The 24986-nt window shown below is 41.8% G+C and overlaps 1 long non-coding RNA gene across 1 annotated transcript in view; it reads right to left on the reverse strand.

Moving 5' to 3' along the window:
* Window positions 1–4243: 4243 nt before the first annotated feature.
* The window catches only part of LOC145517025 (uncharacterized), an 81935-nt gene continuing 61192 nt past the window's right edge, over window positions 4244–24986 (reverse strand). The window contains exons 3-5 of the long non-coding RNA XR_014061937.1: window positions 11045–11662; window positions 5777–5925; window positions 4244–4814 (exon numbers count right to left, since the gene is read on the reverse strand). This is a non-coding gene — a long non-coding RNA (uncharacterized LOC145517025). The remainder of the gene's footprint in view (window positions 4815–5776; window positions 5926–11044; window positions 11663–24986) is intronic.

Consider the following 24986-nt stretch of genomic DNA (forward strand, 5'->3'; position numbering starts at 1 on the left):
ATCACAAGCAGAAATTTGACCATGTTAAAGACTGTTGTCTTTGAAACTCCATGGACTGCAGCATACCAGGCTTCCCTATCCTTCACTATCTTCCAGAGTTTGCTCAAACTCATGTCCATTGAGTCAGTGATGCTATCTAACCATCTCATCCCCTGTCGCCCCCTTTTCCTCCTGCCTTCAATCTTTCCCAGCATCAGGGTCTTTTCCAGTGAGTCAGCTCTTCACATCAGGTGGCCAAAGTATTGGAGCTTCAGCTTCAGCATTAGTTCTTCCAATAATATTTATGGTTGATATTCTTTAGGAAAGATATTAAAGTTGTCTATGTCCTAATCAACAGAAGCTACAAATATGACATATTCATGGCAAAATGAAATCAAAATAAAGGAGATCAAATTAAGATGGAAATCGATTAACCTTGACATGAGAGTGTGGACATAAAATGTTGCCTACGTTCCCAGCCCACGCTGGTGGTAAAGAACCCGCCTGCCACAGGAGAAGGGGGCTCAATCTCTGGGTGGGGAAGATCCCCTGGAGAAGGAAATGGCAACCACTCCAGTATTCTTGCCTAGAATACTCCATGGGCAGGGGAGCCTGATGGGTACAGTCCAGGGGGGCATCAAAGAGTTGGATGTGACTGAGCACACACATTCCAGTAAACAATGAGTGTGGCCCACAATCAAGCCATCAGCCACTGCAGCCGCCCTGGACCGTGCACCCTGAGGGGGATTCAAGATGGAGAAAAACAGGATCCTGGCCCTAGACAGAGCCATATCTAAGGAATCTTAAGATGCATATCTAAAGAATAATTTCAGGGAGCCCAGACTCTTGCATCTTCCCTTACATAGAAAAGCACTAAAACCTTTAGCTTGAGACGTCTGACTGATTAGCAGTAATCTTTTGATGTTCAACTGCTTGTTCTGTTTTGTTTTCAGCAAAAACTCATACATATCCTGGCTCTTCCCTTACCTGTTCGGAAATGTTCCTCAGGGCAATCTAAAAAGCTGTCTCCCAGGTGATAGTCCTCAGAAAGGTCCTCAAATAAAACATTTCTTGCAACTTTCTGGTTTATGTTTTTCTTCAGTTGACAGGAGATTATCCTGGATTATTGGGATGAGCCCAAGGTAATGACAAACTAGAGAGAGAGGCAGGAGGGCCAGAGACAGAGAAAACAGGACAAGAGAAGCTGAGAGGGAGAGAGATTTGAAAATGTTGCACTGCTATCTTTGACCATAAATCAGGAATTCCAGTGGCCTCTAGAAGCTGAAAAAGGCGAGGAAACGGACTCTCCCCTACAGCTGCCACAAGTAACACCATCCATTAACACCTTAATTTTAGCCCAGGAAGACCCATTTTCAGATTCCTGTCTTCCAGAACTGTAAGATAATAAATGACTGTGTTTCAAGCCACTAAGTTTGTGGTCCTTTGTAACAACAGCCCCATAAGAAACACCTTACTAAGAAATACAACTTACTAGTACTGTTTAATTTGCATCAGCGGTCTGCAAATTTTTCCATACAGGACCAGGTCATAAATATTTTAGACTCTGTGGGCCAAGAGGCCATATAATCTGCTATTGTAGTTCTGAGGAGCCTCAGACAATACACACATGACTGAGCCTGGCCGAACTGGCGGCAGTTTCAAAACAGGCTGAATAGGGGCTCCTCTTGCAGCCCTGAGGGAGGGCACACAATAGGAGGGAGCCTTTAGAAATCTGACCTCTTGAAATTAAATAGCCCTTTTAACAGCATTATTATACTATCTTGCAGTTGTATAATGTTCGTGTAAACCATATCCTTCTTGATTTCAGCAACCCTGGGGAGGCAGTGTAATATGATTTTTAAAAAGTGCTTGGGGTCAGGAGACTTGCTTCCAGGCCTGGTTCTGCTCACAGTGACACCTGTGTGACCTTGGGTAGGTCATTTTTCATCTTTGTTGTTCAGTCCCTCAGTCGCGTCCAACTCTTTGTGACCCCATGTGCTGCAGCGCATCAGGCTTCCCTGTCCTTCGCTATCTCCTGGAGTTTGCTCAGACTTATGTCCACTGAGTCGGTGATGCCATCCAACCATCTCATCCTCTATCGCCCCTTTCTCCTCCTGCCCTCAATCTTTCCTACTATCAGGGTCTTTTCTATTGAGTCGACTCCTCGCATCAGGTGGCCAAAGGATTGGAGCTTCAGTTTCAGCATCAGTCCTTCCAATGAATATTAGTCTTTAGGTCTCAGTTTTCTCAACTATGAAACGAATCACTGAGGCTCCAAGGTGATTAATAGAGTCTTCTTCCAATTTCTTTTCCTTATGAGTTGTCAATGCCACTCCTGGTGGTTTAGTCACTAAGTCGTGTCCGACTCTTGCAATCCCATGGACTGTAACCTGTCAGGCTATGTCCATGGGATTCTCCAGACAAAAATACTGGAGTGGGTTGCCATTTCCTTCTCTGGGGCAGTGTCACTCCCAGAGCAGGTAAAAGCTAAGAGTGGCATGCAATTTCAGGGTGATTCCATTTCTTCTTGAAGGTGATATTTGTGGCAATGTTCATCAACATCATGGGCAGAACAGGAATGCAACTGAAGCTGAGAACTCCTTCAGATTGTATGAACACAGTTACATGATAGACTCTGGGGAGTAGGAAAGGGTAAAACAGTGGAATAAAGCTCCAAGAGCAAAACAACTGGCTAAAACAAACAATGAGAAGAAGCAGGAGCCTGGAGAATTACAAACTCAGAAAATAAGCTTAGTTGTGTTCTCAGAAATAAATCCCCTGGGCAGACAGGAGACCAGCCCAGTGTACAGCCGCTTAGGGGATTAGATTGGGTCCACGTGGCCACAGAGAGAGCATTCACAGGTAGAAAGCAGGGCTGGATCCGCTTTGCACTGGACTTTCTAATGGGCTCCAGAAACAAGTCGGTAACAAGAATGAGGAATGTGGGGGGAACACGAGTGCTCTTAGGCCAGTTTTTCTTCCACCAAGAGAGGAGTGGAGCTTGTCTTCACAGAGAAGGGAAAAGCAACCTTTCTGAGAGCAGCAGAGCACTTCACATCAAAAACTCACCTTTCAATTGTGCTGCCCAAGTGGTAACCAGTAGTCACCCATGGCTTTCAGATTTAAATCTGAATTCATTAAAAGCAAATGAGGGACTTCCCTGGTGGTCCAGCGGTTAAGAAGCCCTTGCTTCCAATGCAGGGGGCACAGGTTCAATCTCTGGTCAGGAACTAAGATCCCACATGCCGTGGGGTGTGGCTAAAAAAAGCAAATGAAATTGAATATGCAGTTAGAGTAACCACATGTCAAGTGTTTGTCAGTCACATAATGGCCGGTGGCTACCACATGGGACGGAGGAGGTGACAGCATTTCCATCATTGCAAGACCCTGCCCTAGACCTGCCCCGTCCTAGACCTATATACTGGCCCAGGAGGGTAGCCACTAGCCAGAGGTGGCTGTTTCAATGTGAATTAGTTAAAATCAGAATTCTGTTCCTCCATCACACTTGCCACATTTCAAACTCTCAAGAGCCACATGACTGGTCACCACTGTAGGAACAGCACAGATATAGGACATTTCACATTTCCATTATCACAGAAAGTTCCGCTGGAGAGTGCTGCCCTTTGGCTATTTTTCAGGATATTCTCCTGGATCATCTGAACGACTTTCAGAATCAAGCACCGAGATTGTCTTACAAAAGAGACGTGGTTAGATGTAGCTAGACAGTCAAGACCTTTGTGTCATGGTTTACGGGACATTCACACCAAGGTTTTCTTTTCTCCATTGTTTTCCTCATCCTCTGGATTATAACAGTGAACTCTCCCTGCTGCAGAGGTATAACCAGCACCTCCTGGCTCAGATTTCAGATACAGTTTCCAACTGAAAGAGGAGCAAAGGCCAGTCCCAAACCGTTCCCCAACCCCCTGCCCTTTTACCCACCTTGAAGCTCTGCATCAAAGGAGTTTCCCAGAAAGGGGGGTGAGGAGGACCTGGAATCTAAAAAGAGATGGAAAGACCCAGTGGAGAGATTTATTATGGCCCCCAGATGCCCTGTTGATCACGCATGAGCGCTCTCTTCAGTGATGGAAGAAAAAAAACCTCCTGGTCCTTGGGGGAGGGAGAGGGGCCAGAGAGCAGAGATGGCCCACATCTTCCGTGCACATAACACATGGACACACCAGCCTTGTGTCTGTTCAGACAGACAGAGAGACGGAATTGTTGCTATGTGTGACAGACAGATTTTTTCACGTTATAAACACAAGCCTTTTTTTTTTTTTTTCAATTATAAAAATCCATTTTTTTCAAGAGATCAGCCTGGTCCTCTGTGATGACCTAGAAGGGTGGGATGCGGGGAGGGAAGGGAGAGGATATATATAATTATAGCTGATTCGTGTTGTTGTACGGCAGAAACCAACACAACATTTTTAAAAACAGCTTTTTTTAAAAAAAGAAAGAAAACACTGATTAAAAGAGCAGCCCTCAAAATTGCTGGAACACACAAATAATTTCAAATGATTTTTCAAAATTTCCTTTTTTATGACAGTACTTTATGAAATTCGAAATGAAGGATTTGTTGGAACTTGGTAGAAGTTTTGGGGGTAACACATGTCTTTTTAAAGTCCTCCGATTCTCCATCAACACCACTGCCTGTGGCCACGAAGACTGCACAAAACATTCCATTCCAAAATGCCTCTCGTGTAGGAGCTGAATTAATAGAACAGTGTGATCTCTCTCTCTCTCAATTGTCCTCCTCTTCTACTTGAGAAACTCTTCATCAGCATCATGGGCTTAAACTACCAAGACGAGTAGACAGTTTCCAGAAGAGTAACGATATTCTATTGGAGAAAGCAAGGGAATCCTGTATTTAACTTCATTGGTTTTCACATTAGCTCAGATTCATTCGGGCCTCCCCAGTGGCTCAGCAGTAGAGAATCCTCCTGCAATGCAGGAGACGCAGGAGATGTGTGTTCCATCCCTGGGTCAGGAAGATCCTGGGAAGAGGAAACGGCAACCCACTCCAGTATTCTTGCCTGGAGAGTGCCATGGACAGAGGAGCCTGGCGGGCTCTAGTCCAGGTGGTCGCAAAGAGTCAGACTCGAATGAGCACTCATGCCCACAGATTCATTCACCACCTTTATGTAGAACTTATTTGGCTTTGGGGAGTGCATGAGTGGGGGTTGATCGATGGCAGGAGTGTACTTCAACCTGGGGCAGAAGGAGGACTCAGGGTGGAATTCATAAAAATCTTAAGATGAGCAGCATTATCTATCTAAATTCCCATCAGATGCAAAAATCCCCCCATGGTTCCTAAAACCTAGCTCTCTAGATCCTAATAGAACATTGTAAGAGATTTTTTTATTTTAATTTTGTTCATTCAAACCAGCAGGGATCAGAACAGACCCACCCCCTCACTCTCTTGCCCTAAATTCCAGACTGGTATGTATCTAGGTTAAAGTACAGGCTTTTGTGTATGCATCTCTTAATCCCTAACAGTCAGTCAGGTGCAGACTCTCCTTTGGTTGGATACAAGCAGTTTTGACACTTTTTCAGCCTTTTCCTCCCACTCCTATAAGATAAATCTCCTCTTCATTTATTGCATTATGCTAGAGAATGGCTCAGGTTTCTCTCTGCTGCCAATTTTTAGAAGTGTGTGGGTGGTAAAAGTAAACATAAGCAGCATTTCTATAGCGGCAATGACTGCTATTTTTTACATGAGAAGCCAGCACTTGTCATTTGATACAGCCTCAAGGGACCAAGCCCTGAGAGGAGGAAAACTGATGAAGGCAAGTCAACGTACCAGTTCTGTCTTTTCCATGGACCAGAATAGGATGTTTGTGTCTCCTCCCAGGTCTGGTAAACTTGTACGAGCTGGTTCAGAGCCTCTTTACAACTCCAGGGATGACGTGCATTGCAAACATATCCCGATATTAAAAGTATGCTGCTTTCCTTGGAAAAACAATGATGAAGAAACAATGAACCAGAGTGCCCCCACCTTCAAAGGAAGCATATAATTCATAGAATCTCAACAAGGTGAATTTTTTAACGAAGAAAATGAAAGAATTTGAGATATATCAAAGCTGTTGTTAAAATCAGAGTTAGAATTCCTCCCAACTCCAGAATTAGATACTTCCAAAAACTTCTAAATCGAATAACAATAGGGACGTCCTGAAAGTCAAAATAGATGCTGGGACCTAATATTTTTTAAAGGCTTATCATTCAAAATAAGGAGGTGTCATATATTTAGTGACAGTTACTCTCAAGTGAAATAAGAAACAGCTTATTGCTCTGGGTTTCAAATGACAAATGGTTAAGGAAAATTTTCAGAACCTCTTCTGACTTGGGGTCTCATGATTTTTCTTCATAAGCTTTGCATTTATATGATTCTGCTTTCATAGCTTGAATGTGGAAATTTTAAAAATCAAGGATCTTAGGTAAAGGATTCAACACTAGATTTTCTTGATTTTTTTTTTTTTTTTTGATTGGAGGTTTGGGCTTTTTTCCCCCTACCTCCTGAGGTTTATGGCAACACATTCATCACTCTAAGTCCTTTCTAAGCATACTGCTTCCTTCTATCCCTCATTCATTCATCTCTCCCTCTCTGGGTCTCCTCTCACAATTAAGCACCCTAATTACAGTCCAAGGCCTGTAAAATTCACAGATGCCCAATTCCATGAAAGGATTTGGGGCCCGCTTTGGAAGGCAGCCGGTGCTTGAAACATGCAGACCTAAGCCACATCCCGAAGCACCCACTGCAAGCTTCTTCTGAGCAAGCAGAGGGAGAGCTCCACCTGCCATCACCCAGAAGATACACCTGCTTCCCCACCTACTACTCCCAGATCTTAGCTCTGTCCTTTATGCTGTTCCCACTAAAGTGATTTAAATACAAATCTCCTAACTTTGTTCTTCAGTGAAAAGAGGACAAAAACTAGTTTCAGCTCCCGGAGGAACCCTCTTTCCCCAGATTTGTTTCCATTTTTAAAATCAGCCTGACATGCTAGACATTTGAGCCAATAAACCTGCTGTGGGGAGTCCAAGAAATTGGTCCTGAGAGGCTGGTTTTCAGGCCACACATTAGGCTCATCCTAGAAAACAGGAGATGCTATGCTAAAGAATTCACTCTGGGAGATGGGAGGGCAGAAGACAAATTCTCCCTTGTCAATTCAGTCTGGATTTAGTCGCCAGCTTCTGCATCTCTTTTAATGGACAAGTCATCTCATCCTTTAATCATACCAAGGAGAGATACACAGGTACACCTGGAGAGTTCCCACACTGAACCCTCCACTGTGGTTGTTTATGCCCCCTAGACAATTGCAGCTCCAAAAAGTGTTAACCTTGACACCTTACATCTGCACGGAGCACAGCAGTTTTCAAAGGGCTGTCACAGGTGCAATGTCATTTAGCTTGTACAAGGACCCCTGGCCTGACAGCAGCTGAGAGCGAGAGTCACAATGTAGAGGTGGCCTCAGGGCCAGAGCACAAGCTCCAGGGTCAGACCAATCAGAATTCAAAATTCAGCTTAGCCCTTCATTTGCTTTGTGCGTGAGTACATGCATGCTAAATTGCTTCAGTCATGTCTGACTCTGTGGAACCCTATGGACTGCAGTCAGCCAGGTCCCATGGGCCATGGGATTCACCAGGCAAGAATACTGGAGTGGTCTGCCACGTCCTCCTCCAGGGGAACTGCCCGACCCAGGGATCAAACCCATGTCTCTTACTTCTACCTGCATTTTCAGGTGGGTTCTTTACCACCTGAGAAGCCCTATTTCCTTTGTAGCCCTGGGTAAGTTATTTTACGTCACTAAGTCCCAGCCTTGATGGGGATACACTGTATCTCTTCCCAGTAGAAACTTGAGTGATGTCCGTGTGTTTGCACCATGATATGGTTCTGCCATTGCATGGATCCTCCCTTGCTTTCTCCTTCTTCCTAGAGGTCAACATGATCCAGACAGGCTGGACCTCAATGAAGAAGACACGCTGAACAGAGTCACAACCAACTCTCCACTGATGTGTGAAATAATCAAGAATAAAACCTTTGTTCTTAGAAGCTCATGAGACTTCTTTTTTTCTTGGGGAAGGCAGATTCTTTACAATCTGAGCCACCAGGCAGCATCGTATCAGTATTTTTAACACGCTTTTCTGAGTGATTCTTAAATGCAGTCAGGTTTGAGAATCACTGGGGATCTTAGCAACTGTATTGCATCCTAGACCTTGGTTTCCTGGCTTGTGTTACTCAAAGAGTTTAAGAAATTTCTTTCTCCACTTGCTCCTGAGAAGTCCTTTTATAAAACCTAGTAGGAACAAACTATTTGGTATAAAATAAACTACAAAGATGTATTGTACAACACAGGGGATATATTTTAATAACTAGGGCTTCTGTGATGGCTCAGCAGTAGAGAATTCTCCAATAATGTAGGAACCACAGGAGATGTGGGTTCAATCCCTGGGTTGGGAAGATCCCCTGGAGAAGGAAAAAGCTACTCATTCCAGTATTCAGGCCTAAAGAATTCCATGAACTGTATAGTCCACGGGGTCACAAATAGTCGGACGCGAGTGACTTTCACCTAAATCCTAAGTGATCAATGCAAAGAAATAGAGGAAAACAATAGAATGGGAAAGGCTAGAGATCTCTTAAAAAAATTAGAGATACCAAGGGAACATTTCATGCAAAGATGGGCATAATAAAAGACAGAAATGGTATAGACTTAACAGAAGCAGAAGATATTAAGACGAGGTGGCAAGAATACGAAGAAGAACTATACAAAAAAATCTTAATGACCCAGATAACCACAATGGTGTGAATACTTACCTAGAACCAGACATCCTGGAATGCAAGGTCAAGCAGGTTTTAGGAAGTATCACTACAAACAAAGCTAGTGGAGGTGATGGAATTCCAGTTGAGCTATTTCAAATCCTAAAATATGATGCTGTGAAAGTGCTGCACTCAATATGGCAGCAAATTTGGAAAATTTAACAGTGGCCACAGGACTGGAAAAGGTCAGTTTTTATTCCAATCCCAAAGAAAGGCAATGCCAAAGAATGTTCAAACTACTGCACAATTGCACTTATCTCACACAGTAGTAAAGTAATGCTCAAAATTCTCCAAGCCAGGCTTCAACAGTACGTGAACTGTGAACTTCCAGATGTTCAGGCTGGATTTAGAAAAGGCAGAGGAACCAGAGATCAAATTGCCAACATCCGTTGGATCATAGAAAAAGCAAGAGAGTTTAAGAAAAACATCTACTTCTGCTTCATTGACTATGCCAAAGCCTTTGACTGTGTGGATCACAATAAACTGTGGAAAATTCTGAAGGAGATGGGAATACCAGACCACCTGACCTGCCTCTTGAGAAATCTGTATGCAGGTCAGGAAGCAACAGTTATAACCGGACGTGGAACAACAGACTGGTTCCAAATTGGGAAAGGAGTACATCAAGGCTGTATATTGTCACCCTGCTTATTTAACTTATGTGCAGAGTACATTATACAAAATACCAGGCTGGATGAAGCACAAACTGGAATCAAGATTGCTGGGAGAAATATCAATCACCTCAGATATGCAGATGACACCACCCTTATGGCAGAAAGTGAAGAGGAACTAAAGAGCCTCTTGATCAAAGTGAAAGAGGAGAGTGAAAAAGCTGGCTTAAAACTCAACATTCAAAAAACTAAGATCACTGCATCTGGTCCCATCACTTCATGGTAAATAGATGGGGAGACAATGGAAACAATGACAGACTTAACTTTCTTGGGCTCCAAAATCACTGCAGATGGTAAGTGCAGCCATGAAATTAAAAGATACTTGTTCCTTGCAAGAAAATCTATGATGAACCTAGACAGCATATTAAAAAGCTGAGACATTACTTTGCCAGCAAAGGATCTAGTCAAAGTTATGGTTTTTCCAGGAGTCATGTACGGATGTGAGAGTTGGACCATAAAGAAAGCTGAGTGCCAAAGAATTGATGCTTTTGAACTGTGGTGTTAGAGAAGACTCTTGAGAGTCCTTTGGTCTGCAAGGAGATCAAACCAGTCAATCCTAAAGGAGATCAGTGCTGAATGGTCATTGGAAGGACTGATGCTGAAGCTGAAGCTCCAATATTTTGGCCGCCTGATGTGCAGAACTGACTCATTGAAAAAGACCCTGTTGCAGGGAAAGATTGAAGGTAGGAGGAGAAGGGGACAACAGAGGATGAGATGGTTGGATGGCATCACTGACTCAATGGACATGAGTTTGAGCAAACTCCGGGAGTTGGTGATGGGCAGAGAAGCCTGGCATGCTGCAATCCATGGGGTCGCAAACAGTCGAAACCACTGAGCGACTGAACTGAACTGAAATAATGATTTAGTGAAAGTCAACAAAATAATCTGAGCTCTGCCCTCCAATGATTAAATGAATACTCTCAATTACTTGTAAGAAGTGAATTGATTTAGTGATCATGGCCTTAAAGAAAAACACGAATCTGGTTGAGCTAGCAGGATTTGGGGACTTCCCTGTAGCTCAGACGATAAAGAATCTGCCTGCAATGCAGGAGACCCAGGTTCAATCCCTGGGTCCAGAAGATACTCTGAAGAACGGAATAGCAACCCACTCCAGTATTCTTGCCTGGGGAATCCCATGGACAGAGGAGTCTGGCGGGCTACAGTCCATGGGTTTGCAAAGAGTCGGACAGGTCTGAGTGACTAACACTCCACTCCAGCAGCATTTTCACAGGTTTGTTCTTATCATGGGTTTACCCAAAATTACAGTTGAGTAAAATTGCCTAAAGACTTCCTGCATATCCCTTGTTAATTAATTGATCCTAAAAGCTCAAGTTTATAATAGGCAAAAAGAGAACATAGGCGAGATAGGAAATTGTATGTTTACTGAATTCTACCAGCATCAGCATTCTAAGAGGTCGTGTACCTCATCTGTGAACAGTCAGTGTGATTTGGCTCAAAGTTTTCACCATAGCCTCAGGTTTATTAAAAAATATTACAGTATAATGAGAGAATGCTGTCATGTAGAAGGCCAACTCACATCAAATAAATGTTTTTACTCTTACATTTCCTTTCTTTTTCAAGAACCTACCTGTTCTAAATTTGTGAGATTTTCCACACAATCAAATCATGTATTTGAATAGTCCATGTTTGCTAAATACTGACAGTTCTGCTCTTCTGGATGTAAGAACAACTTCCTTTCAAGAAGTTCAAAACACGTCATGTGTATGCGCATAGATCACCTAGTCACTGCACATTAAATATTCCTACTACTTTTATATTCTAAGCAAACACTGAGGGGGAAAATTAACTCCTGTTTTATGAGCATATTTTTATCCTCTAGCAACCAGCTCTACAAACTTCCAAATCAGTTTTCTTCCCAATAAACGTGTAAATGAACCATGCTCCCTCCTGGGATAAAGGAAGTTGAGTGAAAGTGTCATTTTCATTTGGTGTGACTTCACACTGCACAGAGAATGGTAGATTGAAGATGGTGGCAGGGTTGGGAATATTCTTTCTTCTGAAGTGTCTCCTGGGTGTTTTGGTCTTTTAAACACCAGAGCCTGGCCGGCAAGTGTTGGAAGAAGAGTAGACTCCATGCGCCAAGTGTAGGGTCCTGAGTGATTCCATTCCCCTTTTGTAGGCTCCCTTCTTTCCAGAAGAACAGAGCTTCAAGGAGAGGGAGACCATGTCGGGGAGAGGGAGCTCTCTGAAAAGAGAAGGTGCAAAGACAAAGAAAAGGAGGAGTCAGTCGAAAAAGTTAGAGGGCCTCATAAGGTAGTAATTATTAAATTGGCCTTCCTGTTTTAATAAAGTGTGCTGGCTCTGTCAACACCAGTTTTGCAAAAGAATTCCATGTGTTTAAGCCTGCAAGACGCAAACAAGTTTGCAGGCCTGTGGATTTCGTTTATTTTCGCTCCTGTGAGGTAAACATTCAACTTTAGAATGAATCTAAAATTCTTCCTGGTCAATTCAGAGCATGTTATTAGAAGTCTTGTGTAACGTGGCATCTTCCAGAAGCATGAGGCTTTACAAGGGGATGATTCACATTCAGCCAATGCCAGCTCACGTTCACTTTCTTAATTGATCCCATTTTATAAATGGGGATTTGAAACGTGGGAAGAGTTGAGAGCACTTGTTTACACCTCTGAATCAAAAAGAGAGGCTGTCTTCCATCTACTTGTACCTGTCCAACATCTTCTGAGGTTTATTGAGTGGATAAAATAAAATCTTATTGTCACAGGCAGGCATCAACCCAGTTAACTCTTTTAACTTAAATTTTAAAAGAATTCTTTCATCAAAGACAACTCAACCCCATACCAACCCAATCCACACTGGCTACCTCATGAAATATCTTTTTTAATTGAATGTATTTATACATATGGTGGCTCATAGTTTCATAGACATATTCTGAGGTGGCTCACTGATAAAGAATCTGCCTGCCAGTACAAGAGACACAGGCTCAGTTCTTGGGTTGGGAAGATCCCCTGGAGAAGGGAATGGAAAACTATTGCTGTATTCTTACCTGGAGATTTTCACAGACAGAGGAGCCTCGCAGGTTACAGTCCATGGTGTTGCAGAGTCAGACACAACTTAGCAACTAAAACAACAACAACTATATATATATATATGTATATATATAGCTCACGATAGTGACAGAACAGGCTGATTAAGCACAACTTAATTAAGCTGCTTTAGCTTTATGAAATGGCAACCCACTCCAGTATTCTTGCCTGGGGAATCCTAGCGACGGCAGAGCCTGGTGGACTGCCGTCTAAAGGGTCGCACAGAGTCGGACACGACTGAAGCGACTTAGCAGCAGCAGCAGCTTTACGAAATAGGGAAGAGTTTCTTTTGAGGAACCACGCATTAAAATTGGAATGCTGTTCTTTGTTTAGTCTAACGCCAAGGGGAATTCAACAAAAAATGGACCCTGAGCTGATAGCATTCAGAGAATTCTATAAAAGGTGGCTCTGCACTCTACAGAGGCCAGGATGATCTGGGAAGGAAGCCTTGGTTTCCTCTTTCTGCTGATTAAGAGTCTAATGCTTCAGAGTTCAGCTCCAGACACGGAAGGGAGATCTTATCGTGGCCCTTGGTACAGCTCCATTGTTACAGTGGTCCTCATTTCCTTAATGCCAGAAAGGAAAAGAAATAACATTTGAAGTTCATTCTGGCTTGTCAGCTGTTAGGATCCTAAATTTAATACCTTACAAAGATTTTCTGATTTAGGGAAATATTTCTAAGGATGGAAGTCTGATCCAGATACTCTGGAAATCCTCCGGTAAGATGCCAGACTCTCTTACGTGGTACCATTGGTTGTACTTGTATTCACAAGTTCTCAATTAATGTAGGACCTCTATACCATTTATGTAGAATATCTACAGTGTCTGCTGATAAAATAGTGCATTAAACAGGTTCCACTGATGTTTAAGTGATTTAGGATGCACACACTGAGATTATACAAAGTTTTCTTGAATTCAGTATCTATACATACACTACTGATTTCCAGTTGTATTGAATTATGACCAAAGAATACTGCCTCTAAAACTTACACTTTTGGGAATCTATTAATATTTTCTTTGCAGCCAATTACACAATTGAGTTCTGTAAATGTCCATAGTCACAACGTGCGTGTTCAGTTGCTCAGTTGTGTCCAGCTCTTTACGACCCCATGGACGCAGCCCACAGGCTCCTCTGTCCATGGGACTTCCCAGGCAAGAATACTGGAACAAGTTGCCATCTCCTTCTTCAGGGACCTTCCTGACTCAGGGGGTCAAACCCGGGTCTCCTGCTTCTGCACTGGCAGGCGGATTCTTGACCACTGAGCCACCTGAGAAGCCCCCATAGTCATAAAGGAACACGTATTTTCTGTAGGATGTAAAGGCCTCTATATATCTTCATCAAGTTGAAGGTGTTTGTTATATTTTCAATCTCTATTCTTCCTTTTTTTTAATCTGTTTGGTCTATGAAACTCTGTAAGAGACATATTAAAATCACTCAGGGCAATTTTAAGTTTTCTTTATACATCTATGGGCTTTTGCTTTATAGTCAGCTTTTATGTTGCTTTGACATAAAGGCTCATAACTGTAATAAAATTCTTCTGACTCATGTTTTTTTCTTTAAATAGTATTTCTCTTTGCCCCATTTAATATGTATGTGCATGTGTGTACATGTTTAGTCAGTCAGTCCTATCCAACTCCTTGTGACCCCATACATACAGATGTATGTTTTTACTAAAGCTCTGTAGTTTCATATCTCATTTTAAAACCTTTGATTAAATAACATGAGAGTTGTAAAAGAGCTCTATTTTCCTTGAATTACAGTGGGACAAAGATGGGGGAAAATGTGGGAAAGTTGAGAGTCATTATGTTAGGGAAGTAGATTATGAATTAACTATTCTTTAAATCCACTTCTATTTATTCTGATTCTAATTGAATGATCAACTAAACTAATTTTCAAATTAACTGAATAATGTTCTGGTTTCTAGGCGATGTTGCTAAAGAAGAGATAACAATTGTCCCCAAAGAGAAAACTTAACCTATTGCTACCTTCAGCTTCCTTGCCATCTGTTCCTCAACAAACAATATAATTCTTAATAAAGTAGGCATGTCTGGCTACTGCCTCTGGGCAATAATTAATTTTGTTCAGAATGACCCATATCTAGACATCTGTATTGTTTTCCAGAAGGTGTGGAATCATCAAAATTCTAAACGAGTTGGAGGAAGAAGCAACACATGTCACTCTGGCTGCTTCTCAATGACCTCTTTCCTGTTTGAGGAACACAGTGACTTAGGTGTAGAAATGTTGGCGCAGACATACTTTTTTGTCAATGTTAGAAGGAGGAGGTTGAGAGAGGACTCATAGACCAGAAGCAGCAAGGCATTCTTTCAGTTCATCCTGTTAAATCCTCGGTGCTTTACCTTGACTTTCTGAGAAACTGAATAATCTCTGATGCTGTCACAAACAACAGAAGGACTTCATCAGAACAGAGCCCTGGCCTCTCCCATCCTTTAGGCATAGGACCTAGTTAGGTGTGTGTAGATTTCCAACGTTTTGCTGCCCTTGGAAAGGCAATAAATGCATTTCTACTTATTGTATACAAAGGCAGGGGTTTTCAAAGCAATTCTGTCTGTAAAGGACCCTTCATCAATTTTGGTGACAGCTGGAAGGAAGTCTTTAGAAACTTCTCTCAAAGGGTGTAGCAGGATGTCGGAGGAATTGAAACTTTGAGCAGGAACTCCAGTGTGCCAAGTTCACACGTGGCTGAAAGATGTTTAATCCCTAGTCAAGCAAATAGGAACAGGCTGCTCAGAAGGTCTGTGGAGCGTACCCGTCCTGTTACTTCCAGATAAGCTCTCTACATTTATCCAAAAAGTAGTGAGGCTGCTTTTTATTTTTTTAACTACATACCAAATAGAAATGTTCTAGACCCAGATCACCTAGGAAGGCAAAACACGGCAAGAAAGAAATGAATGCTTAAGCAATGATAATGTAATTTTGTGTGTCTGTTCTCTTACACAAACCTATAGCAAGCAAAAGACTGCCTTAAACCCTCAGTACATCAAGAGGTTTTATTTGATTACATGAAATTTCTATCCTCAGAAGCAAATTTTTTCTTCAGTTAAGGAAAGGTAGTTACCAATTCTTTTCCATCCATTTCTCTCTGTATTTTATGCCCTATCTGCTTCTCAAAGTGAAAATAGATAGAGAAAAATCCTGGGTGGTTGCTGATTCTGGAAAAGGAAGGAAATCTCAGTGAAGTGACGAGGACAATCCATGATGATCAATGTTATTGAGAGGAATCAGCTTCTGGTCAAACAGACATGCCTCAGACCTGGGGGAAGTGGTGAAGAGCTTGTGATATGTGTGTGTGTTCCATTTAAATTAAACTATGCCTTCCTGGGTCAAGCCAGGATCCAAAGTGTTCAGAGAAAGTAGAACTTTATGTGATATTTTGAGTCCCAAACAGAAACAGGAAATTCCATTGACCTCTGGAAAGAGAATGAGTTCCCTTGAGAAGTTCTCACGTAGTTTTCCATATTGAATGAGTTCTGGATGGTTCGAATGACATCCTGAAACACATGTGAACAATCTCAACATATCCTCAATGTTGAGTAAGTTCAAACAGCCTGGAATTATTTTAAGACTTGGCATATATTGCACTGCAGATGGCAAAGTTAACTTCTAAAATCGAAGAAAAGATGAAAGTGATTATTCATATTATTTATGAGATCCTGCCTATCAGAAAAATTCAACCACTGAAATCATTTTATTAAGCATAATGTTTTGAAGTCTCTTATTAAAATAAATACACTGTAAGTCAGATGAGGTGGCCTATGTTACCACCTAGAACTCTAATTGGTCTGACCAGGTTAATTACATATCACTTAACAGCAAATGAGGAAAGAAGAGGACTAACACTTATTTAACTCTTTCTATGTCCCTGCCTTCAGCTAAGTTCTTTCCATAACTTCTTTCTTTGACTCCTTGTAACATTTTGGTTAAATAAATATTATCATGTTTTAATTTTTACAGTTAAGGGAAATGAGATGCAGAGACATAAGTGAAGCTGTGCCTGACTTTACATCTAAGAAGAATCTGGTCTGAATCCAGGTCAGTCTGATTCCAAACCCTGCCAGGTTAATACCCATCTAAGGTTTGAAAGAGGAAAGGAAAATGAAAGAAATAGAGCAAGACTGCCCAACAGAAGTAGAATGCGGGGCACATATGCAACTGTAAATATTCTTGGAGCCACGTCGAGAAAATAAAAAGAAGCAGGTGAAATTAATTTTAGTCATACATTCTCCAGTGTATCTAACATACTACCATTTCAACCTATAATCAGTATAAAATTATTAATGAGATAATTTACATTCTTTTTTTCATATTAAGACTTTGAAATCCAGTATATAGTTTACATCTATAAGTCATCTTAATTCAGACTAACCACATTTCAAATTCTCCACAGTCCTGTGTGGCCAGTGGCTTCCATATTGAATAGAACCACCCTAAAGCAATGAATGATTCCTTGCAGATTTATGCCATTCACAAATTTGATCATTAGAAATTTTATCTTCACCTAAATTGCTTATGATAATTTTGACAAAGACAAGTTCCTCAACGGTTAAACTTTGAGTTACCATAAGACCCAGGGATCTCACTCTTAGGTATAGACCCAAGAGAAATGAAATAAAAATATTTCAGAAAGAAAGAAAGACATACTTCTACATAAAAACTTGTACACAGATGTTCATAACAGCATTATTCAAAATAGTGAAAAAGTGGGAAAAGCCCAAATGTTCATCAACTGATGTATGGGTAACTAAAACGTAGTGTATTCATAGGACAAAATATTATTCAGCAATTTTATAAAAAAGTTCTAATATGTGCTACCACATGAATAAACCTTAAAAATATGATAAGTGAAAGAAGCCAGTCACAAAAGAATACATACCATATGATTCCATCTATATGAAATATCTAGAATAGGCAAATTTAGAGACTGAAAGTAAGTTAGTGGTTGCCTGCGACCGGAGAGGTTGAGAGTATATGGAGACTGATTGCTAAGGGGTATGTGGTTTTTTGCAGTGATGAAAATGTTCTAAGATTGGTGGTGCTGATGGTCGCATATACAAAAAAAAAAAAAAAAAAAAATCACTGCCTTGTACAATTTAAATGGCTACATTGTGTGATACATATAATATCAATGAAGTTAGCATATAAACAAATTAAATAAATAAATAAACTCATCTGAACTAAAAAAAAAAATGGAGAACAAGGCAAAGGTTTAAATGGAAGTTTCTAGTTAGATATTTATATGCTAGTCAATTGTCATTAGATTCGATGTTCCTAAAACTACTAGTCTTCCTGCCAGTACCACTTCAATCCCGTGTTCCTGGTCTGGTCTTCAAGAAGAGAATTCATTCAACAGACCTCTAAGAAGGACCAGCTAGAAGCCAAGCATTTTGTTAGATGATCAAGATAAGACCCCTGTCCACCAGAGTTTGGGGATCTTCCCTCATGGCTCAGTCGGTAAAGAATCTATCTGCAAGGCAGGAGACCTGGGTTCGATTTCTGGGTTGGGAAGACCCCCTGGAGAAGGAAATGGCAACCCACTCCACTATACTTGTCTGGAGAATACCATGGACAGAGGAGTCTGGCGGGCTACAGTCCATGGGGTCACAAAGGAGTCAGACCCAGCTTAGTGACCAAACCACCACGCACTAGAGTTTGTGATCTACAGAAACTGACATGTGTATTTTTGTACATGTGCAGTGACTCTACCAAAGGGATTGATTAAAGTAATTTGTCATAGCTGATTTTTAGCAACATGACACTAAGTCATAGGCATTTCATTTTCTTTCTAAGCACTTGTAAGAACAAATCACGTCTAATTTTTTATTTTGCTGAGACTCTTCATCACCTTCCTTGTTTCAGTATATTCCCTATTCCAACTCTTCCCATTTTTTTAAAACAGGGAAAATGTTTGGCAGCTGCAGCCTTGAGCATTTTTCTCACTGCCTGATGATTTCTCAATCAAAAGGAGTTTGGTAAACAAAGAGCTGTCAAAAATCCAACTTGATTCAAGTTCACCAGGAAACATGTTCATGAATGTTTTTAGCAGTGTTTTTCATAAAAGAAACAATACAAGTATCTATCGACAGTAGAATGATTAAGTTTTCCATACCATGGAATATTGTGTAGCAGCGAAAATGAATAGATCAGTTTTCATGTGTCAGTGTGACGGAATTTCAAAAACTAACATTGAGTCAAAGAAGCAAATAATGCAGTGTTTTTTTCATATAAAGGTAAAAAACAAGCAAAGCCATGAAAAGGAACAAATCTGAGTCCGTTCTAGAAAGGTGGATAAACCTAGAGCTTGTTATACAGAGTGAAGTCAGAAAGAGAAAAACAAACATCGTATATTAATACATATATATGGAATCTATCATGGGAAAGATAGAGGGCAGGAGGAGAAGGGGCCAACAGTGGATGCAATGATTGGAAGGCATCACCTACTCAACGGACATGAATCTGAGCAAACTCCAGGAGATTGTGAAGGACAGGGAAGCCTGGCTAACTGCAGTCCATGGGGTCACAAAAAGTCGACACGACTTAAGTGACTGAACAACAACCATGGACTCGTAGAAAAATTACAGGTACTGATGAACCTATCTGCAAGGCAGCAATAGAGATGCAGACATAGAGAACAGACTTGAGGACACAGCGGGGGAAGAAGAGGGTGAGACCAACTGAGATCCTAGCCTTGAAACATATATATTACCATATGTAAAATCAATAGCCAGTGGAGATTTGCTGTTTGAAGCAGGGAACTCAACTCCGGGCTCTGTGACAACCTTGAGGGGTGGGAAGGGGCAGGAAGTGGGAGGGAGGTTCAAGAGGAAGAGGACATATGTATACCTATGGCTGATTCATGCTGATGTACGGCAGAAACCAACACAATATTGTAAAGCAATTATCCTTCAATTAAAAATAAATGAAGGAAAAAAATTCTCTTAGGTATAACTATTTTTAAAATTTTTTTAAAAACAGGCAAAGCTAAATACACTATTTCCTGATAAACTCACACACACACACACACACACACACACACACACAGACAACAGAAAATAAGGGTGTGATCAACACAAAATTCAGGACAGTGGTTATCTGGTAGGGTGAGGGTGGGGACAAGTAGATACAATCTAAATGACATGCAAGTAGCTTCAAGGGTACCAGCAATGTTCCATTTCTTGGCATAGATAAAAGGTGTTCCTTGATTTTGTTGTTTAAACTATCCATATACAATTTCACATACTGCTTGTATATTTCACAATGTTTTAAATTATAAAAACAAACAAGCAAACTATAATAGAACACCAACATTATATCAAAAAGGAAACAACAGATCCTTGTTCTGGCTGGTGAAGCCGGTTTCTATAGGTATCTGCCAATTGTGTGCATATTATTCTGGTTTATTAGTCTGTAATAGATTCTACATTAACTGGATTCTGAAATTCAGTACTTGTTAAAATATACAGATTCCTTACTCCTCAAGGAGCTTTGGAGTCTGGAAAGACATTCGAGGTGGAGTCCTGGGACCTCCAGAGGGCTGCCAGGGTGCAGGCGTGCTCCTCCTATGGCATGGTTACACCAAACCCAGTGAAAGTGAGGTCGTGGAAGCAAGCGGAAGATGCATCCTGAGGCCTGATAGCTTCGTGTATTAAATCTGTATCCTTGGACATCAAAAATTCCCCAAAATGGGGAGTTGGGGGTCATAGTCATCCCTTGGGCAGACAATAATGGAAGAATCTCAATCCGCCCACTCATCACGCTCATAGATCACGCTTGCAGACACCTGCCTGGACTGAGGCCCGGAGGAGACTTTGGCTCAGGCCTCGCCTTTGCTTTTAGTGAGCTGGTTTATCTGAAATGCGCTGACAGCTTCAGGATGGAAAGAAATGGACAGTACCCACTAACTGCAAGACTTTCTCTCCCTCTGGCAAACCAGCCAGACAGATTCTAAGTGCCAGTTACATTCAGTTCTAAACCCAGCAGTCACCGTATCAGTTTATGTCTCCAGCAATATTAAGGTGTCTGTTCTGCAAGAAGTAATACATTTACCCAATAGAGCTCCATGTAAGAGGAAGAGCAATGAAAGCTTTTAAACTTTGCCCTAGTCAGGCACTCCCATAAAAGGATGTATTAGAAAAGATAGACAGGTAAAGAGATCTCAGACACTCTAGAATATTTTTAATAAAATTAAGATTTCTTTGCTAAATGCAAGTTTGCACAGGCACGCAGGTCAGTGGTCTCCAAGGGTCAGTCATCCTGGAATGACTGTCCCAGAATGAATTCACAACTCAGGAGTCTTGCTGATCAAGGGGCTCTCCGCTCTTTCCGCTGAGTCTGCTTGAATTTGCTCAGCCATCCTTCCATTCCCACTAAAATCTAGGATGGGTCTCAAGGCCAGAGGGTGGTTAAAAAGGGAAAAGTGGAAACATTTGTGTCTGAACCCCTATACCTTCCTAATCGGAGTTAGGAGACCCCTCCCCATCCCAATGTGGTAGAGAGGACAGACTAATGATTAAGCTTGAGTCAGCTGGACCTGGATCCAACTGACCTGATCAGCTGTCGGTACAAGTTCTGATTTTTATCCACCATGACCTTGGGTACGCTACATATTGTCATCTGTAAAACTGGAGCCTTGATGGTAACTATCTCCTAGGCCTCTAATGAGAATAAAATCAGATAAAATGCACTTGAAGAAATAAGACAGCCTTGTGCTGTGCTGTGTTTAGTCGCTGTAGTGTCCGACTCTTTGTGACCCCATGGACTGTAGCCCACCAGACTCCTCTGTCCATGGGAATTCTCCAGACAAGAATACTGGAGTGGGTTGCCATGCCCTCCTCCAGGGGATCTTCCCAACCCAGGGATCAAACCCAGATCTCCCACGCTGCAGGAGAATTCTTTAAGTCTGAGCCACCAAGGAAGCCCACGAATACGGAGTGGGTAGCCTATCCCTTTTCCAGGCAATCTTCCCGACCCAGGATTTGAACCTTAGGCACATAATAAATGTTAAATTAATAGCAGCTTATTCAGTCAAATACAGTTGAACTGCTGCCCTCCCATCCCAGCCTGCTCCTCACTTTAGAATCCAAGATGGTGAAGGAGAGAATGTCAAAATCAAGAGCTGACTGACAAGTAGGACAGATGTCCTTAGTTGGTTAGAGAATGAAACCCTATTGTTTTATTCACTGACAATCCCTAACCGGCATTTACTGAGCATTGGATACCACTTTAGATCTATTCTAAGGGTACCAGTGATGCTAATGTTATCATAGTGTCTTAGTCCATGTCGGCTGCTGTAACAAAATTACCAGAGACTGGGTGGCTTAAACAACAAGCAGGTGTTTCTCACAGTTCTGGAGGGTGCGAAGTCCCAGATCAAGATAATGGAAGATTCAGTATCTGATGCGATCCTACTGTCTGGTTCATAATCTCATCTCCCATACCTGGTGTGTGAGGTCAAGGGAGCCCTCTGGTGCCTTGTTTATAAGTGCGCTGTCCCATTCATGCAGCCTCTGCCCTCACGACCTGCTTGCTAATACCATCACGAGGGGTTTCAGCAGATGAATTTGGGGGCAGCACAAGCATTCAGTCCACAACACATAGCCATATTACAGGTAAAGAAGTGAGGCTGGTTATGGAGTCCAAATATTGAAGCTGGAATTTGGACCCAGATCTTTCAACTCCAAGGCTGCATCTTTTCCTTGGTGAGCCCATCTGATCTCCTGTTTTTAAATATTAATATGCTTATGTGTTCCAAACAGATATCTCCAGTTCAGACTTCTTTGAACTTTCAACTCACACGTCCAACTGTGGTTTTGACACTTCTCATAGGATATCTAATAATTGTCTCAAATTTAATTAAGCTCCTGATAACTTTTCCACCTTCTCCTACCAACCGACTCCTCTCAGAGTCTTCATCAATCTTAGCAAATGGTGAAGAGTAGCAGAATATGCCACTCCAAAATATGACTGTAAGAATTAAAGACAAGTCCACCCCAAAATATGCTGCTTTGGAATAGAAATTATTTTGAGCTGGAGCCACTTGAAAAACAGCAAATGGAGGGAGAGGCTTTCGCTGAACTCCCCTTATCTCTCTAAAGACAGATCCTCCAAGAGAAACTCAGTTGTCATAGATTCCTTCCTGGAAAGTTTCATTAGAGAAAATGGACTCTTATCACAGGAGAGGAGACCAGAAGTCCACAGCAAGTCCAAACAGACTCAGTCACAATCTACCATATCTCCCGTCTGTGCTTCTAAGGGCCCCTTTATCTTTTCTAAAAATCATTCACCCTCATCTAACAGGCCAACAACCTTCACCCCCCTTTTCTTATTAAGATGATATTTAATACTGAATTCCAAAGCCATTACATTGAGTTATTCACTTTCCCTCTGTTTCTTCCACATATGCATGAGTACACATGTTAATAAACTTGTTTGTTTTTCTCTTGTTAATCTGTCTTTCATTACAGGGAGTCTCAGCCTAGAACTCAGAATTATAAAGGGAAGACTATTTTTCCTCCCTTACCATGGCAACTTCATCTTTATAGGCAAAACCTCAGGAGTCATCTTTGGCTCCTCCCACACCCTACACAGTGGAAACAGTGGCTGACTTTATTTTTCTGGGCTCCAATATCACTGTAGATGGTGATTGCAGCCATGAAATTAAAAGACACTTACTCCTTGGAAGGAAAGTTATGACCAACCTAGACAGCATATTAAAAAGCAGAGACAGTACTTTGCCAACAAAGATCCGTCTAGTCAAGGCTATAGTTTTTCCAGTAGTCATGTATGGATGTGAGAGTTGGACTATAAAGAAAGCTGAGCACAGAAGAATTGATGCTTTTGAACTGTGGTGTTGGAGAAGACTCTTGAGAGTCCCTTGGACTGCAAGGAGATCCAACCAGTCCATCCTAAAGGAGATCAGCCTGGGTGTTCATTGGAAGGACTGATGTTGAAGCTGAAACTCCAATACTTTGGCCACCTGATATGAAGAGCTGACTCGTTTGAAAAGACCCTGATGCTGGGAAAGATTGAGGGCAGGAGGAGAAGAGGACGACAGAGGATGAGATGGTTGGATGGCATCATCGACTCGATGGACATGGGTTTGGGTGGACTCAGGGAGTTGGTGATGGACAGGGAGGCCTGGCGTGCTGCGGTTCATGGGGTCGCAAAGAGTCGGACACGACTGAGCGACTGAACTGAACTGAACTGAACACCCTACACCTAACATGTCAATGAATCCTGTCACCTCTCCTGAGAAACAGATACAGAATCTGACCACCATCTACCTATCCCATTGCCACCTCCCTGGTCCAAGCCACCACCATCCTTTCCCTGTATACACTCCAGTTCTCTTACTGGCTTCAGGCTCCTACCCCTGTCACCCAGCGATGTATTTTCAACTCCGAAGTCACAGATTTTGTTTAAATGTCAGGGTTGAAAACACATTTGGAAAATACGTTAGAGCACACCCTCCTCTGGTCAAAACTATCCAATGGCTTCCCATCTTGTCCCATGACCTGCACATGGACGTGCCACTCCATACTCTCCTGTCTGTCTTCTTCCTAATCCTCCTCCCTCACTGGCTCCACCTCTTTAAGGGTAATTTCCCCTCCCACTTCTTCACCCTTTGCATCTGCTGTCCTCTGTGTCTGGGATGCTCTTCCCCATCACCTTCAAAGCTAGCTCCCTCTCTTCTTTAAGGTCTTGATCCCAATCATTGGGCTTTCCTGGAGCACTCTATCTAAAATTGCAAAAACCACCCCCACCCCATCCTTTTTCCCTGCCCAGTTATCCTGAAAGGACACAGAATATGAGACTCCAAAATATGGCCACAAGAATTATTTGGGGCTGATTATCTGAGAAAAAACAGACACAACGGTGCCCCACTCCCGGACCAGGAAGAGGAGAAGAATCCTTATCACCAGTGACGGCACCAAGATGAATCTGAGAAAAAACCTCACTGAATAAGCCTGTCTAAGGGAACTCTGCTCAATGTTATGTGCCAGCCTGGGTGGGAGGGGAGTTTGGGGGAGGATGGATACATGTATATGTATGGCTGGGTCCCTTCAATGTTCACCTGAAGCTATCACAACGTTGTTAATCAGCTATACTCCAATACAAAATAAAAAGTTTAAAACTAAATAAAAAATTTAAAACTAAACAAAAAATAAGCCTGTATACCATAAGCCTTCTACCATAAGAAGTCCCCCCTAAACTTCTTAAAATTCCACCTTTTCACAATTTATTGGCCCTAGAAGCCCCAAACCGCTTTCCTTTGTGTAGTCACTTCTCCATAATTTATCACCCTTTGTTAAAACAGTATGTAAGTCCAAGTCTAACCCTTCTTTCAGTTTGTTTTACTGCTTTTCTGTAGAGTCCCTGTGAATGCAAAATGTAAAATATTAATAAAACTTGGATGCCTTTTCTCCTAATAATCTATCTTCCACCAATTTAAA

This window comes from Giraffa tippelskirchi, chromosome 8 (genome assembly GCF_054371585.1).
Source record: "Giraffa tippelskirchi isolate mGirTip1 chromosome 8, T2T-mGirTip1v1.2.pri, whole genome shotgun sequence".
Taxonomy (NCBI): Eukaryota; Metazoa; Chordata; class Mammalia; order Artiodactyla; family Giraffidae; genus Giraffa; species Giraffa tippelskirchi.